We start from the raw sequence: 27,468 nt of genomic DNA, 5'->3' as shown, positions 1-27,468 counted from the left end.
GAGGGCAGCGGGAGAGGCAGGAGAGAGCAGCCGGAGCACCGGCGAGTGCAGGAAATCACTCGCTGTATACTCTGACCGCCTGTTCCTGCACTAAGTCGGGCCTTATCCAATCAGGAGCTACTTTGACACGCAGCTCCTGATTGGTAAGGTCCGACTTAGTGCAGGAGGAGGAAAGAGAGAGTGTGAGAGACACATTGGTTTAAAGGAGTAAGAGAGGGAGAAACTGGACACAGGGAGATATACAAAAAGAGGGGAGATGGTAGGCATGGATGGGAGCATAGGAACAGGGACAAAAAGGGGAATGCTTCATCTTCATGGGGGTGGTATATGGGCACAGGGGTAATGCTAGATATGGGAGGGTATATGGACCCAGAAGATAGCTAGACATGGGGGAGAATAAGAATGTAGAAGGAAGATGCTGGACAGGGGTGGGCATAGGGATATAGAGGAGTGATACTGTACACAGGAGGAGGGGATCATAGAATGGTGAGATGAAGAAGGCAGGAAGATTGGCACAGGTGAAATACTAGAAAGGGAAATATAGGAAATAGAGAAGTGAGATTCTTGCTGAATATGGGGAAAAAACATACACGGAGATGGAAAATGAATAGAGAGCATGGAGAAAGAAGACATGTCAAATGGTCAGGAGACCCTAGCAAGTGAGTTAAGAGTAGACAGACACAAACTGAAACCAGAGCCTGAGACCAATGTGATGTGAAGAATAAAATGACCAGATAATAAAAGGTAGAATTTTTTAAAATATATTTTGTGATTAGAATATATCAGATTTGAAATATGTATCCTGCTAGAGCTGGTGTTAGACATACTGTTACTGGGGACTGCAAAGCCCAGGCTGTAATTCTTTAACTTCCAGCTGGCTTAGGCATCTCTATGACCAGGGGGTAGTTGCCCTAGTTGCACTCTCCTAACATATTCCTGCCATGTGTGACTGAAGTAGTCTTGTAAGCATGATTTTTCTATGTAGCATTCTGTAGTAATTTGCTTTCAGTTTTCTCGATAGTAGAGAGGATATTTGTGAGGGGGAGGCGAGGGGAGACATGGGTTTTGTTGATCCTTGCTCTGTATTATTTGTGACTTATAAAATGACAATTGTATAGAACACAGTTCTTCAACCGCCGGTCCGCGGACTGCTGTCGGTCCACAAAAAAATCTTGCCGGTCCGCGAAGGATTCGGTCCCCGCCGCAACGAAAGGCCGGCGTCAGCTGACTTGCAACTTCCTGTTGCAGTCGCTGTGCCGGGACTTCTGCCTTCCACCGTGTTTGCCTCCTGCCTTATCTCCTCACCTCCAGACCACCAGCGGCAGCTCTGTGTGCTTTTAACTTCAGCACAGAGCTGCCCCTAAGCAGTAGTTTAGCGCGGTTTCATGAGGCAGCCTCGGAGCCTTTGCTAAGCCGGCCCACATCGCATCATCGAAGCGGGCCGGCCTAGCAAAGGCCCCGAGGCTGCCTCATGAAACCGCGCTAAACTACTGCTTAGGGGCAGCTCTGTGTCGAAGTTAAAAGTACACAGAGCTGCCGCTGTTGGTCTGGACTCTTGGGCCGCTGAAGGAAGGCAAAGAGCAGCTGTCCTGGAGGTTTCCCTTCCTCTTGCCTTTGCAGGTCCCTTTTTTTTTTTCTTTCAAACAGCAACGGGCCCCAGCATCGACATCAATCAAGTAAGTTCAACTGTTCCTTGCAAGCGGTTCTGCTCGGCCAAAGCTTCTCCTCTGACGTGAGCCACCCTCAGGGGAAAGAAAGTGACCTGCAAAGGTGAGGGGAAGGGGGGCAGATGATGGAAGTTGGGGGGGGGGGGGATAGAGAGAAAAGGGGCAGATGATGGAATGGAGGAGATGAGAGAGAGAAGGGGACAGATGATGGAAGTGGGAAGAAGGGAGAGAGAGCAGAAGGCAGATGGATGTCAGTTGAGAGGGGAGAGCAGATGCTGATAGTGGGGAAAGAACACATACTGGATGGAAGGAGGAGATAAAGGGGGAAGAAAATAGTAAGATAATGGAGGGGTGAGGGAAAGGGGTGACAAGCTGTGAGTAGACAGAGGGAAACGGGACTAAATAGTAAGAAAGAATTTAATTTAGATGGAGGCAGAAAATAGAGAAGGAAGACCAGAGAAGAAAAGGGAAGAGAGAGCAGAGAATGATATCGGATCTGAGTGGAGGAAATGAGAAGAGAGAGATGCTAAAAACCACAGGGGGGGAGGGAAGGACAGAGATGCCAGACCATGAGGGGAACAGAAGGAAGATGATGGATGCCAGACCAAATTTGGGGGGGGGGGGGGCAGGAGGAGAGATGGCAGGGAAAGACAGACAGTGAATGGAAGGGGCAGATGCTGGACTGAAGAGACAGAGAAGGTTATCATGCCACTGTACTGGGCCATGGTACGCGTGAGTGGACTGCTGGTCATGATGGACCTCTGGTCTGACCCAGCAGTGGCAATTCTTATGTTCTTAGGGCAGACACTGGCTGGAAGAGAGTGAAAAGGCAATGAAAGCAGAAACCAGAGAAGACAAAAGGTAGAAAAAAATAATTTTATTTCTATCTTGTGATTCAAATATATCAGATTTGAAATATGTTTCTTACTAGACATAACTGGGGAGTGCAAAGCCCAGGCAGTGCTTCTTTAGCTTCTGGCTGGCTTAGGGCTCTCTCTGACCAGGGGGCAGTTGCCCTAGTTCCACTCCCCTAACATCATTCCTGTCATGTGTGACTGTGGTATTCTGTTACATGATATTTGTGTAGCATTCTGTAATAATTTGGCTTTATTCAGTTTTCTTGATAGTAGAGGGGATATATGTGAAGGGGAGGGGAGACAGGGGTTTTGTTGATCTTTGCCCTGTATTATTTGTATTTATAAAATGACAATTGTATAGAATATTGTTTCTTTTTATACTTTAATAAAATATGTTCAATATAAAATCATAACTATTTGAGGCTTGTGCGGATGGGATCAGATGGTTTGTGGGACCGAGCTCGCGGGGACGGGGCGGCGATGGTTTTTTAAAAAAAATTTCAGTCTTAGTAGTTTGCCGGTCCACGAAATAATTATTTTATTTTCGCCGGTCCATAGGTGTAAAAAGGTTGAAGAACACTGGTATAGAATATTGTTTCTTTTTATACTTTAATAAAATAAGTTCAGTATAAAACTATTTGAGGCTTGTGTGGATGGGATCAGATGGTTTGTGGGGATGGGGCGGGGACAGGGCCCGTGTCATTCTCCACCTTGTGCACTAGTACCGCCACTCCCTCGCACCCATCTGCAGCAGAATAACAAACATCCCCAAACCATAATCTCTGTAATTTCTCTATTTCAGCCTCTGATAACCAGGATTCCAGAAAACAGGCAATATCCGCCCCTTGTCTCTTAAGAGCTAATAAGATTTTACTCCGTTTTATTGGGAAGGTAATATCACCCACATTCCAAAACAAAAGGCAGATAACATTCTTCACTGACTTATGGCTCCTTTTACTAAGGTGCGCTAGCGTTTTGTCGCATGCTAAACCGCGCGGTACGCTTCTAGAATAATGCCAACTCAATGCTGGCATTAAGGTCTAGCGTGCGCGGCAATTTAGTGTGCGCTATTCCGTGTGTTAAGGCCCTAACGCACCTTTGTAAAAGGAGCCCTTAGTTATGGAGAATCAAAAACTAATCTTAAAGAACAGCATACTTATTTATATAATTCATTTTCTATCCCATCCTCCCCAAAGAGCCCAGAATGGGTTTCAGGTCAACATATACAATATATAGTTATCACTTCCTAAATATCCACCAAAACGAACAATAATCAATATGAGTAAAACAGTCCCATAAAATAAGAATATAAGACCCCTCAGCAAATCAGTAAATGCCATCCCCCTTCAGCAAGCCAACTCCCTCATACCCCTTCCCTCAGTGGCGTACCTAGCAAATGTGACACCCAGGGCCCATCATTTTTTGACACCCCCCATCTATATCAAAAATATGATTTTTAGTAACAATCCACATATTGCACATGAGTGTACCTAGGAAAAGGCAGCATCTTAAACACTGCAGTGAGCACTAGAACACCAACACATACATTGTAAAACTAAACAAGCCAGGTCCTGCACAGCCAATTGCTCCTGTAATCAATGCCAACTGAAAACTATGTCCTTTTCATACACACAGAACAGAGATACACCCTCGCCCAATATGGAATAATCACAAACTATAAATAGAAATATGTAGACAAAAGTTAAACTGAACCGCCAAGAAACCAGACTCTTTATACAATACAACACCACAACACCACAAAAACAGTGACACATGTCCCCTAATACTGTGCAAAATATAAAGACAGTAGATGTAAATTTGAAAAAACTGATACATAACAATCACCACTTTACAAATTAACAAATAAAAATAAAACAAATAATGAGAAATAAGAAAATACCATTTTTTTGGACTAATCCAAATCTTTCTTCAGTACAGTACAGTATACCTCTGTTATGCTATCGTTTCCTGGGTTTAGTCCAAAAAATTGCCTTATTTCCATTTCCTGTTTATAAACTTTTATCAATACAGTTACAATACTACTTGATTCTAAGTAAAGCAACTAAAAAATATTTCTACCTTTTGTCATTTCTGCTTTAATCATCTTTTCTTTGCTCTCTTCTTTCTATACAGCGTTTGTCCTTTCTCCCTTCCATGCAACATCTGCAATGTAAAAAAATGTAATGTAATGTAATTTATTTCTTATATACCGCTACATCCGTTAGGTTCTAAGCGGTTTACAGAAAATATACATTAAGATTAGAAATAAGAAAGGTACTTGAAAAATTCCCTTACTGTCCCGAAGGCTCACAATCTAACTAAAGTACCTGGAGGGTAATAGAGAAGTGAAAAGTAGAGTTAGAGGAAAAATAAAATAACAAGACAGCATTGATCTAAATACTTGGAAGGTAGAAGAGAGGAGAGAAAGGAATAGAAGCAGAATGGGTTAGCGTCAGTGATGAAGTGGAGCAAGTAAGTTTAGGAGGAGCGATTGACGTTTCCAGAAAGGGCTCTCTTTGCCTCTTCCACCCAGCTTCTGCCCTCTCTCTCTCTCTCTATACCCCTTCCATCTACTGCCCACACTCTCTCTGCCCCTTCCATCTACTGTCCACCCTCTCTCTCTTCCATATGGCATCTTCCCTCTTTCTGTGTCCTTTCAATAAACTGTATATCCGGGGTCCCTTCTTTCCTTTGCACATGATTCATTTCAGCTTCACCCCCTCTCCATTTTTCTGTCTCTACCCCCTCCCCTATGCTTTGGCATCTCTCTCTTTCTCTTCTCCTTTCCTTCCCACTCCACACCATGGTGTGTTATCTCTATCTCCTTCCCTTCCCTTCCCTTCCCTCCTCCCCATGCCATGGCATCTCTTCCTCCCCCCTCCATGGTCTGGTATCTCCCTTCCTTTTTTCCTTTCCCTCCCTCCCATGGACTTGGTATCTCTGGTTCCTCTCCCTTGTCTTCCTTCTTCCTCCTTCCCTCTCTCTTCCCAATTGGGTGCTACTGCAGCATTTCTCTCTCCCCCTTCCCTGTGCAGCAGCAGCATTTCTCCCCCCTACACTGTGCAGCAGTAGCAGCATTTCTCCCCCCTTGCCTGTACAGCATTTCTTCCCCCCCCTTCCCTGTACAGCAGCAACATCTCTTCCCTGCCCAGCATGTCTGGCCGGTTCTCCTGCTAGTGACGTCAGACGGAATGCTTCCAATGCAGCTGCGGATTGCGTGAGGAGCAGACACCTGCGGCTTTGAGCAGGGGAGCCGGCCAGAAGTGAAACAACCGCCAGAGGGAGCACAAGCTGGGACGGACACCACTGTTTACAGCAAAGGTGCCTACACTTTTTGGGCTTGCGAGCTACTTTTAAAGTGACCAAGTCAAAATGATCTACCAACAATAAAATTTAAAAAAAACGTAAAGCACACTGTACACAGAGAAAATGTTAATTATCATTTATATTCGGGGTTTTTTTCAAAGAGATCAAGGCAGATGACTCTATGCAATGTCACCTCAGTAACAACTATACAAAAATAGACAAATACCCCCGCCATTTTTACTAAACCGCGATAGTGGTTTTTAGTGCAGGGAACTGTGCTGAATGCCCCGCGCTGCTCTCGACGCTCATAGGCTCCCTGCGCTAAAAACCGCTATTGCGGTTTAGTAAAAGGGGGCCATAGTGAAAAATATAGACAGCAGATATAAATTCTCAAAACGGACACATTTTGATCACTAAATTGAAAATAAAATCATTTTTCCTACCTTTTTGTCTGGTGATTTCATTTGATTAATTTCTTCTACAACATAAGGCATCATAAGATAAGTGCCAATTTTTGTTATAACAGTAGCTTTATGCACTATGCACTTTATTTGAGTTTTTTGCACAAAGTATTTGCACTTTCAATTCAACATAGAGCTCTATGAGTGACATCCTTGACCTGCATGAGCCGTTGGAACAATCTATCATGATTTAACGGTGCAGGTATCCGAGAGCTCTATGGTATAGATCACAGGTGTCGAAGTCGGTCCTCGAGGGCCGCAATCCAGTCGGGTTTTCAGAATTTCCCCAATGAATATGCATTGAAAGCAGTGCATGCACATAGATCTCATGCATATTCATTGGGGAAATCTTGAAAACCCGACTGGATTGCGGCCCTCGAGGACCGACTTCGACACCCTTGGTATAGATAGTATTGATTTCATAGATATTTTATATACAAGTCTTATTTCCATTGTTGTTCTTTCAAAGAGAGAGACTTGGTGCCATTGCAATTTCTTTGAGTGTTTTCACTATCCTTCTTCTGTAAAGCCAATATTTCTTTCTTTCTCCCCTAGCCCCCCCCTCTTTCTTTCTGCCTTTCTTTCTCTCTCCCCCTGGCCCCCTCTTTATTTCTGCCTTTCTTTCTCTCTCCCTCTGGCCCCCCTCTTTATTTCTGCCTTTCTTTCTCTCTCCCCCTGGTCCCCCTCTTTATTTCTGCCATTCTTTCTCTGTCCCCCCTGCCTGCCTGTCTTTCTTTCTTTCTCTCTCCCCCTAGTCCCCCCACAAAGCCATCGTGCCGATTTCTCCACTTTCACGATTCTTTCCCTACCCCCACCCCCAAGCCAGCAGCCGATTTCTCCCTGCTCCTTCCCCGAGCCAGGCCAGGCAGCGATTGGCTGGCCCAGAACTTCCTCGCCGACGTTAAAATTGACGCCGGAGGTGAAGTCTTGTGGGCCTTGCACTTTTTCCCCGCCCTCCAGCCTGCCTCACCTTTTGCCTCCACCTACCACGCAGCGGGCCGGCAAAGTGCAACCAATGAGAGGAGACTTAGCTCGCTCGTCCACCAGTGAGCCCGCACGATGGATTGAAGTCATGTTGCCGGCCGGGTTAAGTTCGCCCTAGGGATTGGAGATCGCCTCGCTGGAGTGACTCTGCGGGGGAGCCGGTGCCAGGATGCAGTGGTTAGATGGACACTATTTTGGAAGTGAAGTCTTGTGAGTCAGGGAAGCAGCAGGGAGAAACCGCTGCTGCTGGTTAAGGAAAGCAGTAGCGGCAGAATAGAGAGGGTAGCCGGCTGTGCACCCCCTTAGGGCGTGCACCTGGAGCGGACAGCTCCCCCCACCCCCCCTTGGTACGCCACTGCCTTCCCTATCTCCCCTATCACACCTTCCAGTACAAATATCCTTTTTAATGAAGTAAGCATTCCAGCGGCATGCATGTGCACAAGGGTACAGTAGATCATTTTGTGAACCAGGAGTCCCCACTCCCCCGCTTCCAACTGAAAAACTTTGAGATACAAAACATGACCAGAGTATGCCTCCGTTAATACTTAAAAGTGTACAAACAACCATTGAAAAAGCAACTTGAGGAGAAATTGAAGCAAAAGGCTTCTTGCTAAACCACAGGTCCAGCAGCTTTTATACTACTACGGTGCAAACATAAGAACCAAAGTGCAATCGGAAAGTGGTGATTCATGTTGTGTGCTCAGGCAGTCCTGGAAATTTATTTACACAGCACTGCACCTTCTGTAATAACTCAAAGGCTTTCCATCTGCCATCCCTAAAAATCTTTAAGACCACTGGATAGAGAAACATAAATCGAATTTTGTGCTGATATAAAACATTGCAGAGAGGCATAAAACATCTGAGCCTCACCAGAAGAGCAGGTGAATAATCCTGAAATATAAGTACTAGTTCCCAGTCATATTTTAAAGAGTCTCTTTTCTGCTTGTATAAGCGCAACAATCCTTACTTATGAACATAATTATGAATTTTTGCAATGACTACTTGAGGACGAAGTTCCCCATCTTGCTTGTGGCCTAAGCAGTGCACACGCGCAAGATCAAGGGCCCCTTGTTTAACAAGTTCCTTCAAGATCCAACTTTCCAAAATAAGGGACAGCTGCTTCTCAGGAATCATCTTAGGTAAGCCCACAAAATGCACCTTTTGTACCACTTTCAGTTCCAAACTCCAACCCACCTTCTAAGCACCAATATCTGTCTTATCATTCTCTCTGTAATTCTCCCACCTGAACACAGTTTATTGATGTACCATCTTGCCCAGTTTGTCTGGCTAGACTAGATTGTAAGCTCTTTTGACCAGGGACTCTCTCTTCTGTGTTTTGATGTACAATGCTGCACATGTCTAGTAGCCCTATAGAAATGATTAGTAGTAGTAGGATGGAAGGAAGGAGAGTGGGGGGGGTTGCATGATGTGGAAGAGGAGGATTCCTTGATGAGGAAACAAGTGTTTGATGGGAAAAGAAGGAGGAAGGATAGAAAGGGCACCTGACAGTTGGATAGTTGAAATGTGAATTTAGGTTCCAATGTCCATGGGTAAATCAAAGGTTAATTTTGTGAGCCAGAAGTACTAGGAAAATAGAAGAAAATTGCCTTTAATCAGCAAGAGAAAATTAAGGGGGATTGGTGTTTCTTTCTCAAAGCCACCAACAGTATGTGGGAATGTAATGATGTACATGATGTAACATGCTGTGAAGAGAGAAATTTGATAAAATAGTAGCCGTTCTGCTTTAATTTAAAAAATTCACAATGCTACACGCTGTTGTGTGTACTGTATTACAGACATCTGTTGGCCAGGGAAAAGGGTGTTTCATGGTGAGGTGCTTGTTGAGAAAGAGGGAGAAAAGGTGGCCTTGATAGGGTGAGAATCTATTTCTTTGATGACAGAGGGTGCACAAAATGGATAGAGAAAGGGTGGTTGTAAAGATACAAGTTACATAAAAATGCATATTTTGTACTTTTTAAAATTTATATGCTGCAAAATTTTCATTCACTACAATATAAAGTTCTTTTATTCTTGTATTGCAGTGGTAGTTTCACAGCACTTAGCTGCCACCCAAGTTCTGAATCTGGCTCTGCGTATGCATTTTGAGTACATCCAGTCAAAAAAAAACAACAAAAAAAAAACGCACACACACAGACCACTCTGTCATATAGATACTCCTAGCCATTCAAACATTTACAAATATCACACAAAAACACATTGAAGTTAACACACATGTAGTCCGCCTACCCATTGCCCATGCATTCCACCTACTTTTACTCAGCCATGGCGGACCTGTACATAGATTTGAAGACAACCCCTCACTCACTCAAAGACACCACACTGGGTCATTCATACTGTAGTTCATTTTATTTGATATATCAAAGCAGCTTACAATAATAAAGTCAGGGAAACGAAAAAGATACAAAGCCAAGACTCACCAAGCAGCCTAGGTTACAAGTTACATACAGCCATTTGGAAACAACCCTACTTGCTCAAACAAACTAAAATTCAGTTTCACACTCAGCCTAATTTGGAGGGTCAAGAAACACTGCTCCAGAGTACCCGAGTTTTTTTAGGATTTACAGGCGACTGTTACGTAATAGTAGCGGTTGTCTTGTATTTTACAGGTTTCGTATACCGCAAAGTGTGTTTGCTGTAATACTTGAAGCTCAGTAATTGGTTTCTGCAATGATTTTTGTTGTCAAAGTGCTTGCATTACATCGAAGAATGTTCTTTTGAAAGGCAGCATTTGTAGCAGCTGTTAGTGTTATACTGTTAGGGATATGGCATGTCTGCAGACATCCTTTACTGCCTTCTTCATGTAATGTTCAGAAATGTTCCTTGATTCTCACTAGCAGGCTACCGTAACAGTTTGAGGATAATTTTATAACTGACTGCACTTATAAACATTACCCATATGGGATAAAGTGTACATATGAGGGGCCGATGGGCTGAGAACTTTCCAATCAACAAAGTTGGGGCAGCAATTTTCCACGTTTTTTGTTTCATATTTTTCCGACGGAATGAAAAAAATGGAAAATCGCTGAACTAGGTGTATAGCCCTTGATGGAAGCTACCGCAACTTTGTTGGTTAGGCTGAGAACTTTTCAACGGCCCCTGGTAATGCCACCAGTTTCTATATAGGCTACCGAAAGCTAGGTGTGCAAATTTGGGCATGGATCATAGATCTGCACAAAAATTAATTAGATAATGAAGTGTTACCAATCAATAATTGGTGTTAATTGGCAGTCATTAGGAGCTATGTGTGGGAGGAATAGCCTAGTGGTTAGAGCTACAGCTTCGGATGGAAAGTCCTGCGCTACTCCTTGTGACCCTGGGTAAGTCACTCAATCCTCCATTGCCCCAGGAACATTAGATAGATTGTGAGTCCACCAGGCCAGATAGGGAAAAAACTTGAGTATTTGATTGTAAACTGCTTAGATAACCTTGATAGGCGGTATATGCAGTAAATACCTAAAATAAATGAATAAATTTGCCTTACGCCCTGTTCTGTGACATGCACGCCTAAATTTTATGACACACATCGGCCTGTGAGTGAGAAAAGGTTGTGTACACTGTAAAAGGGATATCAGTGGGGAAAAATAAGGGACAGAGTGAGATGAGTAGATCTGGGTCATTGTGATAGGTGAAATAATGATGCACTCACCTCGGGTTCTGTTGACAATGGGCTGCCAGACCACTGCTGCGAGAATGCTAGGGAGAGGGACAGATTGATTTATAAAACTTTTCCTTAGAGACAGAATGATAAAACATCAGAACTTAAGAATTTGTGTCAGACCTTGAAAGGGGGAACTCAGTGTTATGATGGTCTCCCCCTCTTCTCCGTCTTTAACTGTGGTGGATATAGGATAGAGTTTGAACTAAAGCTGAATGCCCTATTATTTTATGTATGTCTCTCATGAGTACGGTCTATAGGCTGAAACAAATGATAGTATGTTGATATTTTCATTGTTAAGAGTAGGAAAAAGACTACCAGGATTCAGTTGAAGGGTATGTATTGAATTAGAGGCAACAGCTGCCTTTGGTTAGAGAACAGCAGGACTTTACTAAGGTGATTTAATAAAGCTCATTAATTTATTTTTGGTCACATAGGTGACCTAAATAGTGTTTCTAATTCCACCAGGTGGCTTAAATTGTTTGGAATAAAATATAGTGTTTTAGTATTCTTACTACTGTATTTGTCTAATAATATTTTTATCAAATTGTATCTGTTACAGTGCTTAAGAAATAAGACAGTTTAGAAATGTCTGCCTTGGGTTGATTTAGAAAAATTAATTTCAGATATTAGGTATTGCCATAGAAAATGTCTGTACTTGGTTGAAATTGTGCCTTGCTTTCAAATGTGGTCATAGGTTTTCATAACCTCGTCTTTATATATCCTGGTGTCTAAACAGATACCCTTTTTTAGCACCGGCCATGACAGTAATAGCTCTGACACTCCTAGGAATTCTATGAGCGTCGGAGCTGTTACCAAATCAGCTATGAGCAGGTTAAACTTTCTTTCATTGATCAAAAAACCTCTCCTATAAGCAGAGTCAGATGCTGTCCCCAGTGAGTACATCTTTGTTAATAATTTATCAACAACTTAAGCCTTGGAGAAATACATAAGATTTGAAGTTACTTTGACCGCATTTATGTTATTTTGTTGCAGTTTATTAAGACCCCTGAAGAAGCCGCGAATGCTGACGAAACTGGTTTTGTTGGGCGGAAAATCAAGATAGGTGCAGATCGTTAATACTATTGACACTATTGGCACTAATATTTAGTAATTCATTGAAGTTCTACAATTAAAATTCTTAAGTTAAAAGAAGGGTGTTGACATTGAACTGTTTATATGAGAGATTTTTTTGATCGATGAAAGAAAGTTTAATCTGCTCATAGCTGATTGCATTCAATTCTGAAATTTCATCCAATTCTGATTGCATCCAGTTCTGAAAATTCTGAAATTTCCACATAGAAACATCATCCATGTCTAAATGGCATTTTTTTTAGGGCTCAATTTACATATGGATGTCCATAATATGTAGAAATAGCAAGGAGGTGTGTTGCGGGCGAGTCAAAAATCTACACACGTATTCCTAACTTCATTAAGGGAATGCACATATAAGAGCCACTGAGAATTTACAGCTGCATTTTGGCGCATATATGTTCATTTGGGGCAATCTTGTACAGCCAGGGTGTCAAAGTCCCTCCTCGAGGGCCGAAATCCAGTTGGGTTTTCAGGATTTCCCCAATGAATATGCATGAGATCTATTAGCATACAATGAAAGCAGTGCATGGAAATAGATCTCATGCATATTCATTGTGGAAATCCTGAAAACCCGACTGGATTGCGGCCCTCGAGGAGGGACTTTGATACCCCCTGCTGTACAGGGATGCATTCTTCTTTATTTGCCATTATTGATATTCCCCTTTAAATTGAAAATAAAGATTGTATTTAAGAGCATTCACATGTATAGGTTGGCAAAATGGTTGAAGTGTAAATATCAACACATACATGTAAGCTGCAAAATGCCAACTTACATTTGTTCAGTACTTACACATGTAACTTGTCATGTTTCAGCATGTATATTTATAAAATACATGCTTTCGCAGGAGGTGCTGGCCAATACATGAACCCTCCAGCAGATATTTTACAAAGTCACTATATTGGTGCTACCCTTCCAGCAATGAACATATAGCAAGGCCCCAGGTCCCAATCCCTACATTCTATGTATAATTTAGCCACAATAAAATTTCAGAGTGGCCAATTTAGCAGTCGGTACTTGGACGAACATTGTCCAAATACGTCCAAGTGCCAATAATAAAAACGGGTTTTGGATGTATTTCTAAACGACCTAGGCTTTCATAATGCCGCTGAACGACCAAAGCTAAACAGGGTGTTTCAGGAGGAGTGTTGAGGGCGGGAGTTGGGTGGGACGTGGGCCGGCTTAGACTTAGTCGTACAGCATGTATAAAGTTATACAGTTTAGGATCGACGGAACTTGGACGTCACAAAAACCCACCTAAACTCACCAAATAAGCATTGCAAACACATAACACAGACCCCCACACACTTCCTCAGTGATCACCGACCCCCTCCCACCCCCATAAAAATATTAATCACACCTTTAAAATTCAGCCTCCAGACCATCATCACCTGGCCGCCTAGCATAGGAAAGCCTAGTCGTCCAGCACAGAGTTTATAAATCTTTCCTTTAACTGTTAAATTCCATATACACATCCATTCCATATTCAGTACTGCCCCACCCCATATCTGATCCTCCCTCCCAATTTCCCCTAATAGTAACACTCCTATCTGATCCTCTTTACGACAGCCCACACCTGATCTGAAGACCCTTTATCCCCTTCCCCAATCTAAAGTCTACAGTAAAGCCTTCACCTGCATCCAGCTCCTGCCACAGATTCCAAAACCAACCTAACCCTTTTTTCCCCTTCTCTGGACTCCCCTTCACCTTTTTGGACTAATCTGAGGGCTTATCCAGGAATATGTTTAAATGTTGTGGCCACCATCCATAATAATAAAACCCTTAGTGTGCCTCTGTGCCTCCGCATGCACAGTATAATACAACTCTCCCCTGCTCCTTCCTCACTCCAAACGCCACCTGCCACACCGAGGCTCACAGAGCCACCTCAGCTGCTAGAAACGCTATGCGAAGAGGAAGAGCAAAGACTGCACACGCAAAAGTACAAGCCGATGTGCGAGACTGCAGGGAGCCCACAGATTCAAATTTAGAGCTGCCTCAGCTGTTAGAACCGCTGTGTGAGGAGGGAGAGCAAAGGCTGTACGCACAGAAGTACAAGCCAGTGCATGACTGCAGGGAGAAAGAAAGACAGACAGGGGGCAGGGAGGGAGAGAGACGGAAAGAAAGACAGACAGGGGGAGAGTGACAGAAAGAAAGAAAGACAGACAGACAGGGGGCAGGGAGGGAGACAGAAAGAAAGAAAGGGGGCAGGGAGAGAGAAAGAAAGACAGAAACAAAGAAAGGGGGCAGGGAGAGAGAAAGAAAGGCAGACAGACAGACAGAAAGGGGGCAAGGAAAGAGAAAGATAGAAAGAAACACCTCAGCGCCCCATTGTTCTAAAAGTCTACACATCTATACTAGCACTTGTTAATGTAATGAGGTAAAAAACTAGTTTAAAATAAATGCTGACCGTGAGGTTTAAAATATGATCTGTCGAGAGAGATTTGGAACTCCTTTTAGAAAGCTACACCACCGATTTTCGGAGTGCTGAATGTGAGGAAATCCATTCTATTTCCATGAGCTTCTTCGCATTCAGCATGCTGCTAATCAGTAGCACAGCTTTGTAAATGAAGCCCGTACTATTGTATTGATATTAAACAAAAATAAATCCAGTTTTCTTAAAAACTTCAGTTTTTAATCTGCTGAAGACTGAGGAAAACATTACATTGCAATCCTGAAAACTTTGAAATTGGGAGTTCTTTTCTTCACCTTACTTGTTTTAGCCTACAAGAATAAATGATAAAATATATTAGATGGTGGACTTTCTAAGAGGCTTTCTTAGGGGAAACAACTGATTTATTGGAACACTTGAGATTGGTACTTAAGTCTTTTGGTGCAGCAGTGGGTGAGAACAAATAGAAAAATATTGTGTGTACATATAATCTTTGAAGCTAGAAACTGGGAGCCTAAAGATGCCTGACCCTCATGGAAAAAGATACAGAGGTTAAAAGGCTGCCATTGTCCAGATTGTTTAACCCAAATGCACCCTCTGGATTGTAAGAAAGTAGACTTCAGAAACTAATGAGAATCCTGGAAGTTTGAGTTTGCTCCATACAAATGAAAAAAACCTTAGAACCTTTCTTGATATGCTGGCTTACTCCCAAATTCTGTATATAGCACAATGGGTTGCGTGCACAAATCAGTGCGCACAGCTAGTTTCTGTGTGCAGCTTAATTGTTTGATAGGACTAATCAGCACTGAGAATTAGCAATTAACTCCTTAGAATTGACACTAATTAGAAGTTGCACATTCTATAAAGTGGTGTGCATCAGTTCTAGTGCCTGGACAGTGGAGAAGCATGGGGAAGCAAGGGGCCTGGACAGTGGAGAAGCATGGGCAGATCATGGGCATTCTTAAAAGTAAAGCGCACTGTTATAGTATATTCATGATCCATGCACAACTTAGGTGCAGGTATTTAGGCCTAGTTTTTCTTGGCCTAAATGGATGCATCTAAATGTTAGTGATGTCCATTGCTGCTAGGCGCGATTCTGTATATGGTGCGTGCCTTTTGTAGAATTATGCCAAGCATCTGTCTGATTGGCACCATTTTTTTGTGCTATTTATATAGAATCAGGCCCTTAATGAGCATTTCAAAGGAAATGCTGATCTTTTCAAAAGAGCTTCTTTAACTTGATCCCACTCAGAAAGAAAAGAGCTAGAATTCCAAGTTCTTCCTTTCCAAGTTCACAGTTCTAGACTTCACCTAAGGAAGAAGAATGTCCCAAACAAAAGACACTGTGGAAACAGATGTCCCTGATGTAGACGTTATTGGTTGTTCAACGAGGTAATCCACAATGTGATTAGAACATAAGACTTGCCATCTCCGGATCAGACCCTGGGTCATAGTAACATAGTAGATGACGGCAGATAAAGACCCGAATGGTCCATCCAGTCTGCCCAACCTGATTCAATTTAAATTTTTTTAATTTTTTTCTTCTTAGCTATTTCTGGGCAAGAATCCAAAGCTTTACCCTGTACTGTGCTTGGGTTCCAACTGCCGAAATCTCTGTTAAGACTTACTCCAGCCCATCTACACCCTCCCAGCCATTGAAGCCCTCCCCAGCCCATCATCCACCAAACGGCCATATACAGACATAGACCGTGCAAGTCTGCCCAGTACCGGCCTTAGTTCAATATTTAATCTTATTTTCTGATTCTAGATCCTTTGTGTTCATCCCACGCTTCTTTGAACTCAGTCACAGTTTTGCTCTCCACCACCTCTCTCGGGAGCGCATTCCAGGCATTCACCACCCTCTCCGTAAAGTAGAATTTCCTAACATTGCCTTTGAATCTACCACCCCTCAACCTCAAATTATGTGATCTGGTTTTACCATTTTCCTTTCTCTGAAAAAGATTTTGTTCTACGTTAATACCCTTCAAGTATTTGAACGTCTGAATCATATCTCCCCTGTCTCTCCTTTCCTCTAGGGTATACATATTCAGGGCTTCCAGTCTCTCCTCATACGTCTTCTGGAGCAAGCCTCCTATCATTTTCGTCGCCCTCCTCTGGACCGCCTCAAGTCTTCTTACGTCCTTCGCCAGATACGGTCTCCAAAATTGAACACAATACTCCAAGTGGGGCCTTATCAATGACCTGTGCAGGGGCGTCAACACCTTCTTCCTTCTACTGACTACGCCTCTCTTTATACAGCCCAGCATCCTTCTGGCAGCAGCCACTGCCTTGTCACACTGTTTAGATCTTCGGACACTATCACCCCAAGGTCCCTCTCCCCGTCCGTGCATATCAGCTTCTCTCCTCCCAGCATATACGGTTCCTTCCTATTATTAATCCCAAAATGCATTACTCTGCATTTCTTTGCATTGAATTTTAGTTGCCAGGCATTAGACCATTCCTCCAACTTTTGCAGATCCTTTTTCATATTTTCCACTCCCTCTTCGGTGTCTACTCTGTTACAAATCTTGGTATCATCTGCAAAAAGGCACACTTTTCCTTCTAACCCTTCAGCAATGTCACTCACAAACATATTGAACTGGATTGGCCCCAGCACTGATCCCTGAGGGACTCCACTACTCACCTTTCCTTCTTTCGAGCAACTTCCATTAACCACCACCCTCTGGCGTCTGTCCGACAGCCACTTTCTGACCCAGTTCACCACTTTGGGTCCTAACTTCAGCCCTTCAAGTTTGTTCAACAGCCTCCTATGAGGAACTGTATCAAAGGCTTTGCTGAAATCCAAGTAAATTACATCTAGCATATGTCCTCGATCCAGCTCTCTGGTCACCCAATCAAAAAATTCAATCAGGTTCGTTTGGCACGATTTACCTTTTGTAAAGCCATGTTGCCTCGGATCCTGTAACCCATTAGATTCAAGAAAGTACACTATCCTTTCTTTCAGCAAAACTTCCATTATTTTTCCAAAACTGAAGTGAGGCTCACCGGCCTGTAGTTTCCTGCTTCATCCCTGTGACCACTTTTATGAATAGGGACCACATCCGCTCTCCTCCAATCCCCAGGAATCACTCCCGTCTCCAGAGATTTGTTGAACAAGTCTTTAATAGGACTCGCCAGAACCTCTCTGAGCTCCCTTAGTATCCTGGGATGGATCCCGTCTGGTCCCATCGTTTTGTCTACCTTCAGTTTTTCAAGTTGCTCATAAACACCCTCCTCCGTGAACGGCGCAGAATCTACTCCATTTTCTCGTGTAACTTTGCTAGACAATCTCGGTCCTTCTCCAGGATTTTCTTCTGTGAACACAGAACAGAAGTATTTGTTTAGCACATTCGCTTTCTCCTCATCACTTTCCACTTATTGGTTCCCAGCATCTTTTAGCCTAGCAATTCCATTTTTCATCTTCCTCCTTTCACTAATATATCTGAAAAAATTTTTGTCTCCCTTTTTTACATTTTTAGCCATTTGTTCTTCCGCCTGTGCTTTCACCAGACGTATCTCTCTCTTGGCTTCTTTCAGTTTCACCCTGTAGTCCTTTCTGCTCTCCTCTTCTTGGTTTTTTTTATATTTCACGAACGCCAACTCTTTCGCCTTTATTTTCTCAGCCACTAGGTTGGAGAACCATATTGGCTTCCTTTTTCTCTTGCTTTTATTGATTTTCTTCACATAAAGGTCCGTAGCCATTTTTATTGCTCCTTTCAGCTTAGACCACTGTCTTTCCACTTCTCTTATGTCCTCCCATCCTAACAGCTCTTTCTTCAGGTACTCTCCCATAGCATTAAAGTCCGTACATTTGAAATCTAGGACTTTAAGTATCGTGCGGCCGCTCTCCACTTTAGCCATTATATCAAACCAAACCGTTTGATGATCGCTACTTCCCAGGTGAGCACCCACTCGAACATTAGAGATACTCTCTCCATTTGTGAGGACCAGATCCATTATTGCTTTTTCCCTTGTGGGTTCCGTCACCATTTGTCTGAGCAGAGCCTCTTGAAAGGCATCCACAATCTCCCTACTTCTTTCCGATTCTGCAGACGGAACATTCCAGTCCGCATCCGGCAGGTTGAAATCTCCCAACAGCAGAACCTCCTCTTTCCTTCCAAACTTTTGGATATTACATTACATTACATTACGGATTTCTATTCCGCCTGTGCCTTGCGGTTCTAGGCGGATTACAATATAGAAAATATCTGGGACATTCCAGTAGAATTACATTTCAGGATAGGAGTAAGTTACAGGAAAAGTGAAGAGTTATGATATTACAATTTCACAGAAGATATTACTTATTACAGAAGATAGTACATATAGCAGAAGATAATGCATTTTGCAGAGGTTATATATGTCAACTCGATCAGTTAAGTCGGGTGTAGTGTAGGAGAGTTACAGTACATTCTTGATCACAGACAAAGAGATAATATGGATGAGTGATTCCGAAGTCGTTGAATGGGAACTCATTGGGCGGTGGTTAGAGTGATGGGAGATATTTTTTGAACAGTAGTGTTTTTATTTCTTTGCGGAACTCTTTTATGTCTGTTGTTTTGGTCAGTAATTTAGAGATGTCAGAGTCTATTTTGGCTGCCTGTGTCCCCAGGAGGTTGTCATAGAGTTTCTTACGACAGGTACCGTTGAGTGGTGGATAGGTGAAGAGGTTCTGTGTTCTCCTTTTTCTTGATGGGTGGTAGTAATGAAAACGGTTATTTAGGTAACTGGGTGCCGTGCCATGGGTTACTTTGAAAATGAGACAGTAGAGTTTGAATTGTGTTCTTGCTTTTATTGGTAGCCAGTGGGATTCTAGGTATGCATTGGTAATGTGGTCGTATTTGCTGAGTGAATATATGAGTCTGAGGGCTGTGTTCTGGATGGTCTGTAGTTTTTTTATTGTGTTGGTCGGGCAGGGTAAGTAGAGGCTGTTGCAATAGTCGACGATACTTAGTACCATGGATTGGACAATGATCCTGAATTGGTCTTTTTTAAAGAATTTTCTGATTTTTCTTAAATTTCGCATTGTGAAGAATGCTTTTTGGGTGATTTTTTGGATTTGTGTTTGCATTGTACAGCATCTGTCTAAGTGTATTCCAAGAATTTTGAGGGAGTTCTGTATAGGGTACTTGATTGAGTTTACTTCCAGTTCTGTTAGGGATGGTTTTTTTGTCTTTCTCTAGTAATAAGAATTTGGTTTTGTCAGAGTTCAGCTTCAACTTGTGATCTATCATCCATTTATCCACTGTTTCCAATGTAGTTTTCAGGTGTTCTGTGGAGATCGGGTTATGTATGTCGAATGGAAGGAGGATGGTAATGTCGTCCGCGTAGCTGAGAGAAGTAATATTTTGGGCGTCTAGGACGGTGCCTAGGGAGGATATGAATAGGTTGAAAAGTGTGGGAGAGAGGGGAGAGCCTTGTGGTACTCCACATGGATTGGACCATGGTTCAGATAGAATGTCTTTAGATTTGACTCTGTATGTTCTATTTTTGAGGAAGCCTTTGAACCAGTTATGAACTTTACCTGAAATTCCTATTGCGTCTAATATTTGGAGGAGTATGTCGTGGTCCACTAGATCGAATGCAGCTGATAAATCAAATTGGATGATTAGCAGTTTGTTTCCTTGGCTGAGGTGACTTCGAGCTATGTCTAGTAGAGATACCAGTAGAGTTTCGGTACTGTAGTTGGTTCTGAATCCGGATTGGGATGGGTGTAAGATATTGTGGGATTCAAGGTACGTGGACAGTTGTTGTGCGACTAGTCCTTCTATTATTTTGACGTATGTTGGGAGTAGAAGCGATTGGTCTTGTAGTTTGATGGGCTGTTTGTTAGACCTTTGGGATCTTTCAGTATTGGCGTGATTATAATTTCTCCGAGGTCCTCATCAATTTGCTGCGATTGAGTCGGAGGGTCTGTAGACTACACCCACATAAATAGAAGTTCCATCTTCTCTTTTCAGAGCAATCCATATCGCTTCTTCCTCTCCCCAGGTCCCTTGCATTTCGGTCGCTTGGATATTGATCTTTACATAGAGAGCTACTCCTCCACCTTTTTGACCATCTCTGTCCTTCCTAAAAAGATTATATCCCGGTATGTCTCTGTGATAGCGACAATATCTAGATCTGCCTCTAACATCAGGGCTTGCAGATCATGAACTTTGTTACTTAGACTGCGAGCATTTGTGGTCATCGCTTTCCAGCTATTTTTCAGCGATAATCTCCTTTTTCGTATGGATTTTTGTTTCGTTTCACTTTCCGTTGCAATACTAAGAAATGAGTTGCTGATATTGCTTATGTTGCAGTCTTTACTACTATCACATCTTTTCTTTTGCCGGGGGTGGTCTCTATAATTGTCCTTCATACATACACAACCCCCACCTTCTAGTTTAAATGCCTAGAAAAATATTGTCTAAATTTCTCTGCAAAGTTTCTTTTTCCTGCTGTAGTAATATGTAGCCCATCAGTGCAATATAGCTTCTTGTCCTTCCATGTATTTCCCCATCCTCCTATGTACCTGAAGCCTTCTTGATGACACCAGGCTTTGAGCCATCTATTAAAGTCCTCTGTGTTTTTCATTCTTTGCTCACCCTTTCCATATGCAAGCAATATTTCAGAAAAAGCTAAAGTGTTTACAAAAGGTTTCACGCCTCACCAAGCGCCCGAAAAGCTTTTTGTGCTGCAAGTGTGGAGTTGTTGGCCAGGTCATTTGTTCCCAGATGGATGACAACATCAGTGTTAAAAATCCTTAGTTTCTTCTTAATTATAGTCTGTATTTGCCTGAACTCCTGGTAGCTGAGGATCCTGGAATGACATTTCACTATTTTGGTCTCCTCGCCTTGTGTTCCAAGGTTAATGCCTCTGATGAGGGTCCATCAAGTCTGTGATCCACACATGCGGAGGCCCGCCAAGTGTAACCCTGGCATAGTTTTAGTCCCCATATCACTGTATGCTTCTCAAGGGAGATGTACATCTAATTTACCCTTATCCGTATCACTCTATGCCACTCTTAAGGAGATGTGCATCTAGTTTACCCTTAAATCCTAGAACGGTGGATTCTGCAATTACTTCCTCTGGGAGAGTATTCCAGGTGTCCACCACTCGCTGCGTGAAACAGAACTTCCTGATATTCATCATGGACTTGTCCCCCTTCAGCTTCAGTCTATGTCCTCTTGTCAGTGTCACATTGGACATTGTAAATAACTGCTTTCCCTGCTCCATTTTGTTAAATCCTTTCAGTATTTTGAAAGTCTCGATCAAATCCCCTCACAGTCTCCTCTTCTCAAGGGAGAACAACCCCATTCTCCTAAGTCATTCCTCATAGTCCAGGTTCGCCATACCTTTCTCTAGCTTCATTGCTCGTCTCTGCACCCTCTCTAGCAGTTTTATATCCTTCTTTAGGTAGGTATTTGATTAATGAGGAAGACACAACACGGTCCATGTTTTGGCCAAAGTGTCTTCCTCAGGGGTCCCAGGAGAGTCTTTTCAAGAATCTTATTTATTTATGAAAAAATTTATATACCGCATACAACTATGCGGTTTCCCTACGATTATCACATATAACATAAATCTTGTAGATTTAATGGCAAAAAGCCATAGAAATAGAGGAGAGCCGCCCGCCTACAAAGCAGAACTTCCTGCCTCTCCTTACACTTGCATTAAGAGTGCACAGCACCTTTCCCTCTCTGCCTCAACCACTTCCTTAGAATGTAGGTGAGGTAGTCTTGGAAACCTAGATCATTTATCCGAGGTGTCCTTTTACATAAGCTGCAGTAAGCTCTACCGTTCACTTACCAACAGCTTACAATGACACTGTGGGATACTTTCAGACATTTCTGCAGCAAGTTTTGAGATTGGCGTGTGCAGACCGTACACTAAAGGGGTTTTTTAAAATCATTTTTTTCTGTGGAGGGGGGGCGTGTCAGGAGGCAGGGGTGGGTATTTATGCACTGGATCAGTTAGTGCAGCTACATTACATTAGCTCAAGATTACCGCCTACAAAATAGTTGTTAGTGAGTGCTCACGCACTACATTTTTTAAAAATGGCTGTGTGCTAATAGTAAACCTTAGCACATAGTCATTAAATTGAACAAATGGAAAATCTGACATTTTTCTGCTGCCATAAAATTGGTCCTAGACCATGGAAAGAACCGTGTAAAGGCATGCTAAAGGCTCCTTTCTACCTCAGCTTAGTACATAAGAACATAAGAATTGCTGCTGCTGGGTCAGACCAGTGGTCCATCGTGCCCAGCAGTCCGCTCACGGCGGGCCACCAGGATAAAGACCAGTACTCTAAATGAGTCCAGCCTCACCTGCGTACGTTCCAGTTTATGCAGGAACTTGTCCAACTTTGTCTTGAATCCCTGGAGGGTGTTTTCCCCTATAACATGACTCCAGAAGAGCGTTCCAATTTTCTACCATTCTCTGAGTGAAAAAAGAACTTCCTTACGTTTGTACTGAATCTATCCCCTTTCAACTTTAGAGAGTGCCCTCTCGTTCTCCCTACCTTGGGAGAGGGTGAACAATCTGTCTTTATCTTTCGGGAAGGGGTAAAACGTGGACCTCATGGATTTGATGGACCTCGCAGGATCTAAACCCCCCAGGCCTTAAAAATCTGAGGTCCGGTCACTTGTAGTTTCTGTCTCTGACAGACCTCGATGAGATTTTAGCGCTGACGGATCCATCTCAACATAGGGAGGGAAAAGTATTAGGATCCATCAGCGCTAAAATCTCATCGAGGTCTTGAGGCCCGCGTTTTACCCCTCTCCAAGAAAGGCAGAGCATAGGGGTACATCGAGTAATTCAGAGGAAGGAAAGCAGCCGAGGCTCTGCCTCATGCCTACGATCCTCAGACTGAACCCCGTCAGCACCCAGCAACGTTTGGAGACTTCTTTTCCATAACGCACGTCCGAAACCTATGTCCTACGCTCTCTTGGCTTCTGCTCTGCCGCTGCCAGCACTAGTCTCTGGCTCTGACAGTACCTCGATGAGATTTTAGTGCTGACGGATCCTAATACATTTTTCCTCCCTATGCTGAGACGGATCCATCAGCACTAAAATCTCATCTAGGTCTGTCAGAGACAGAAACTACAAGTGGCACGCACACAGACCTCAGATTTTTAAGGCCGTGCGGGTTTAGATCCACGAGGTCCGTCAGGTCCGCGTTTTACCCCTTCCTTTTATCTTCTAAGTCTATTCCCTTCAGTATTTTGAATGTTTCAATCATGTCCCCTCTGAGTCTCCTCTTTTCAAGGGAGAAGAGGCCCAGTTTCTCCAAGAACAACTGAGTATAGAAATCCATTTTGATCAGGGAGTCGGGTGTTGGTCCTGACACTACGAGTAGTGTCAAAGAAGTATTTATGAGATAAGAGAGCAAACCCCATTTGAGCAGTATTCTAAATCTAACTTGATTTCACCTTTAGAGTCTTGGGGTATTATTCTGGATTATTCTCTTACTTTTAATGACCAGATAAACTCTTTGGCAAAGAAATGTTTTTTTCAGTTTGTGTATGCTGAGAAAAGTTAGGTTACTATTCTATCAGAAACACTACTCATTATTGGGTACAGTCCACTGTGCTTGCTCAGTTGTGACTAGGTAAACTGTTTATTTTGGGTATTAAACAGGGTAGTTTAGATCAACTCCAGTTGATACAGAATACAGCGACTAAACTTATTTATGGAAAGAGAAAGTATGGTCATGTATCCCCAATTGTTGAGAAAAGCTTCATTGGCTTCTGGTTTGTCAATAGGATACAGTTCAAGTGTGCATGTGTGTTTTAAAATTCCTTTATGGAATATTTGATCCTTCAATCCCTCTTTGTTGGAATGCTATCAGATCCTGCCACTCAAGGATTACAATAATCTATAAAATATCATTTCCATCTTCTAAAGGACTTAAATGTGCCAGGAAGCTCAGTAAATCTGTGGCATTTAAATTGGTGGAAATTTGGAATAGACTCCTAGATTCTTTAAGACTGTTAGGTCAGCTACATCAATTTTGAAAAAATTAAAAAACTTGGTTGTTTACACAATAGTTACCCAAGATTATTAGCTGACAAACAGTAATTAAGTATATTTTACTTTTAACCCTTTAACATCTATTTAATCTTAACTAATAGTATCCTTTCTATATGGCCTATTAATATGTTATCTATTTTTTAATGAATTGTAAACTGAATCAAGCTCCTTAAGGAAATGATCTGGTATATAGATTGAAGATTAGATTAGATTAGATCTAAGAAATGCAGATATCAGTAGATGTAGCTTTTGGTAAATGAGTTTGGTGTGCTATGATTAACCCACTTGGACAAAATTTCCACAGGGTACAGACTGGTATAGGCAAAGAAGGGGGAACAATTTTCTTTATAAGAACAGATTATTCTCTGAGTTAATCGCTGTTACTTTTGGATCAGCCTACCCTGGAATCATGCTGTATATCTTTCCCCATTCACCACCAGTTTTCTTCAGATTTACAAATATGGAAAACAGTTGCATGTAAACAAGAGTATTGGTCTGGCTCAGTCTTTCAAATGAATGAGAGCTTTGTCTCTGCATTTTCTATTTATATGTCTGTTCTTATTTTTGTTCTGGTATTAACTTTAAAATATCACCACCTTACTCAGTCTTTTTCCCAAACGTGCACCCAAAATATATATTATTCAATGTAAGTTAGATCTCAGTTTTTATACTTACAGAATTTAAAAGATTTTTAAGTTTTAGTCTGATCTTTTTACAAAGGACTTATTCATAAGAAGAAAACAATTGCTATATTATGGCTGATAAGAATAAGCTCCTTCAGAGAGAAGTATGCTGTGATAATTTATGTAACTAAGCTTAAGGCTTAGGAATTTTTTTTGTGTTTAGTGAAGATGGAGGAGTAGGACCCAGAAAAGCATCCAGATCTTGAGAAGGGAGATGCAAATCCTGAAATTATAAACTTTTAGAGTAGCTGGGAAAGAGGTTGACTGTTCAAAAATATCAAGATTATGCCTGAAATCTGACATTTTTTTAGGGGGAAGGTCATCCAAGTGACGATAAACCTATTTTTTGGACGTATCCAGGGACTTTTTAGGTCTCTGAATGCTGCTGTGCACCCAGAGCTGAAAGGGGCATATTTGGAGAAGTAGTTAGGGCGGGATGTGGGCCGACCTAGACTTAGTCGTCCTGCAAGGATAATCAAATGTTTTCTTAGACTTCCTGGATGGAACTCGTATGTTGTGAGTTAGACGATGTAATAACAGGTATCCAAAGTGACCAGATAACCACTGCAGAGACAAAGTAAAGACCCTCGTACACTCCCCTAGTGTTCACTGACCCTCTCACACACCCACAAAGTTCAGAATAAAAACGTACATGGCTGTCTCCAGAACATCAGCACCTAGTATAGGAAAGCCTAGTAGAATAGCACACAGGTCTCTTAAATAGCCTGGGGGGAGGGGCTAGTGAACCATAGAGAGTAGGACCAAGGCCCATAAGCCACTCTAACCACTACATGTGGGTAGAATATGTGCACCCGCAAAAACCCCCAAAACCCTATTGTATTGCCAGATAGGTGCCACCTGCAGCCATAAGGGCTATTGGGGTTATAGACAGATAGGTATAGTGCGTTTTGGAGGGCTCACCATAACCTATAAGGGAGTTCTGGTGAGATGTTTATGTGGCACACTTTTTGTGAAGTTCACAGCAGTTCCCTGTAAGGTACCCCACTGCTGTGTTGCCATGTCTGGATGGGCAGTCCATCACAATGCTGGCCCCTCTCATATCCAAAAGGTCTTGTTCTGCGTGTTTGGGACTTGGATGAAATTTTGATCGAGAATGTAGTATAAAGATAGACAACCTGGCGGTCTGGATGAACAATAGCCTGGACGTCCAGATAGATGATTCCCCCTTCCCCCAATTTTTTTTACATATTTTTTGAGAATGGCCATTTTCCCGCTGCCTACTTTGGGCGTCTAGCGTCATACGTCCAAATCGGACTTCGACGTATCTTTTGATTATGCCCCTCTATATATGTTAACCATGTAATCCATTCTGAGCTCATTGGGGAGGACGAGATATAAAACAAACCAAGTAAATAAATATCTGCACAATGTTCTAGCTCACTTTTTCTCCCTCTATCCTATCAAAGATTGTAGTTCCTTTTTCTCTCTTTATTCTTCTCCATGCTTTACTAATGCTATTTTAAAAATATTATAATGTAAACCGTATTGATGTCTTATGAAATGCGGTCTATCAAGCATAATAAACTTGAACTTGAACATGATATGTATAATGAATGTGTACGACAGAGATTTGCATGATCACTGTCTCCGTTGTTTGCAAGTTTCTTTTGAATATTTATTGCCGATATCCAGAAAACCCAACTGCTTTGCAGTCCTCAATGACCAGATTTTGAGACCCTCAACAGCAGTGTCTCAAACTGTGTGCCACGGTACAAAGAGATTCCGGGTGTGCCATGAGAGATTCCAGAATTTTACTTTATTTTTAAAAATTTCCTTCATAAGTATACACTAGAATAGATGACCTGTACATCGTGTATGCAAGAGTTTGCCAGTGTTATAAGAGTCTGTGTGCATAAGAATACAATCACCCAGACTGTAAAACGACTAACGTCGTTCCACTGCACAAAAAAGGTTGCAGAACGGAGGCTTCAAATTACAGACCGGTGAGTCTAACATCAATAGTGTGTAAACTCATGGAAACACTAATCAAACGTAAAATAGACACGATCCTAAATGAGAAGAATCTACAGGGTCCCAGTCAACATGGATTTACCAAGGGTAGGTCCTGCCAATCCAATCTCATCAGCTTCTTTGACTGGATAACAAGAAAGCTGGACTTGGGAGAATCCCTAGACGTAGTGTATCTAGACTTCAGTAAAGCTTTCGATAGTGCCCCTCACCGTAGGCTGTTGAGCAAGATGATATCGATGGGGTTAGGAAAAACGCTAACTGCATCGGTCAAGGATTGGCTAAGTGGTAGACTTCAGAGGGTCAGAAGTGGTAGACGTCAGAAGTGACAAGTGGAGTACCGCAGGGCTCG

At 42.4% G+C, this 27,468-nt stretch overlaps 1 protein-coding gene across 2 annotated transcripts in view; it reads left to right on the top strand.

Moving 5' to 3' along the window:
• The window catches only part of MBNL2 (muscleblind like splicing regulator 2), a 334,741-nt gene that overhangs the window by 1,821 nt on the left and 305,452 nt on the right, over positions 1-27,468 (top strand). Inside the window, exon 1 of one of the 2 annotated variants that reach the window (XM_033948337.1) lies at positions 11,971-12,017. The exons of the other annotated variant lie outside the window; for it this stretch is intronic. The gene's annotated coding sequence lies outside the window, so the exon portion shown is untranslated. Of the gene's footprint in view, positions 1-11,970; positions 12,018-27,468 lie in introns of those variants that run through there. 2 annotated transcript variants of the gene reach the window in all.

Source organism: Geotrypetes seraphini, chromosome 6, assembly GCF_902459505.1.
Source record: "Geotrypetes seraphini chromosome 6, aGeoSer1.1, whole genome shotgun sequence".
NCBI lineage: Eukaryota > Metazoa > Chordata > Amphibia > Gymnophiona > Dermophiidae > Geotrypetes > Geotrypetes seraphini.
The sequence above is the reverse complement of the archived record's forward strand: the minus strand, read 5'-3'. Positions and strand labels throughout refer to the sequence as shown.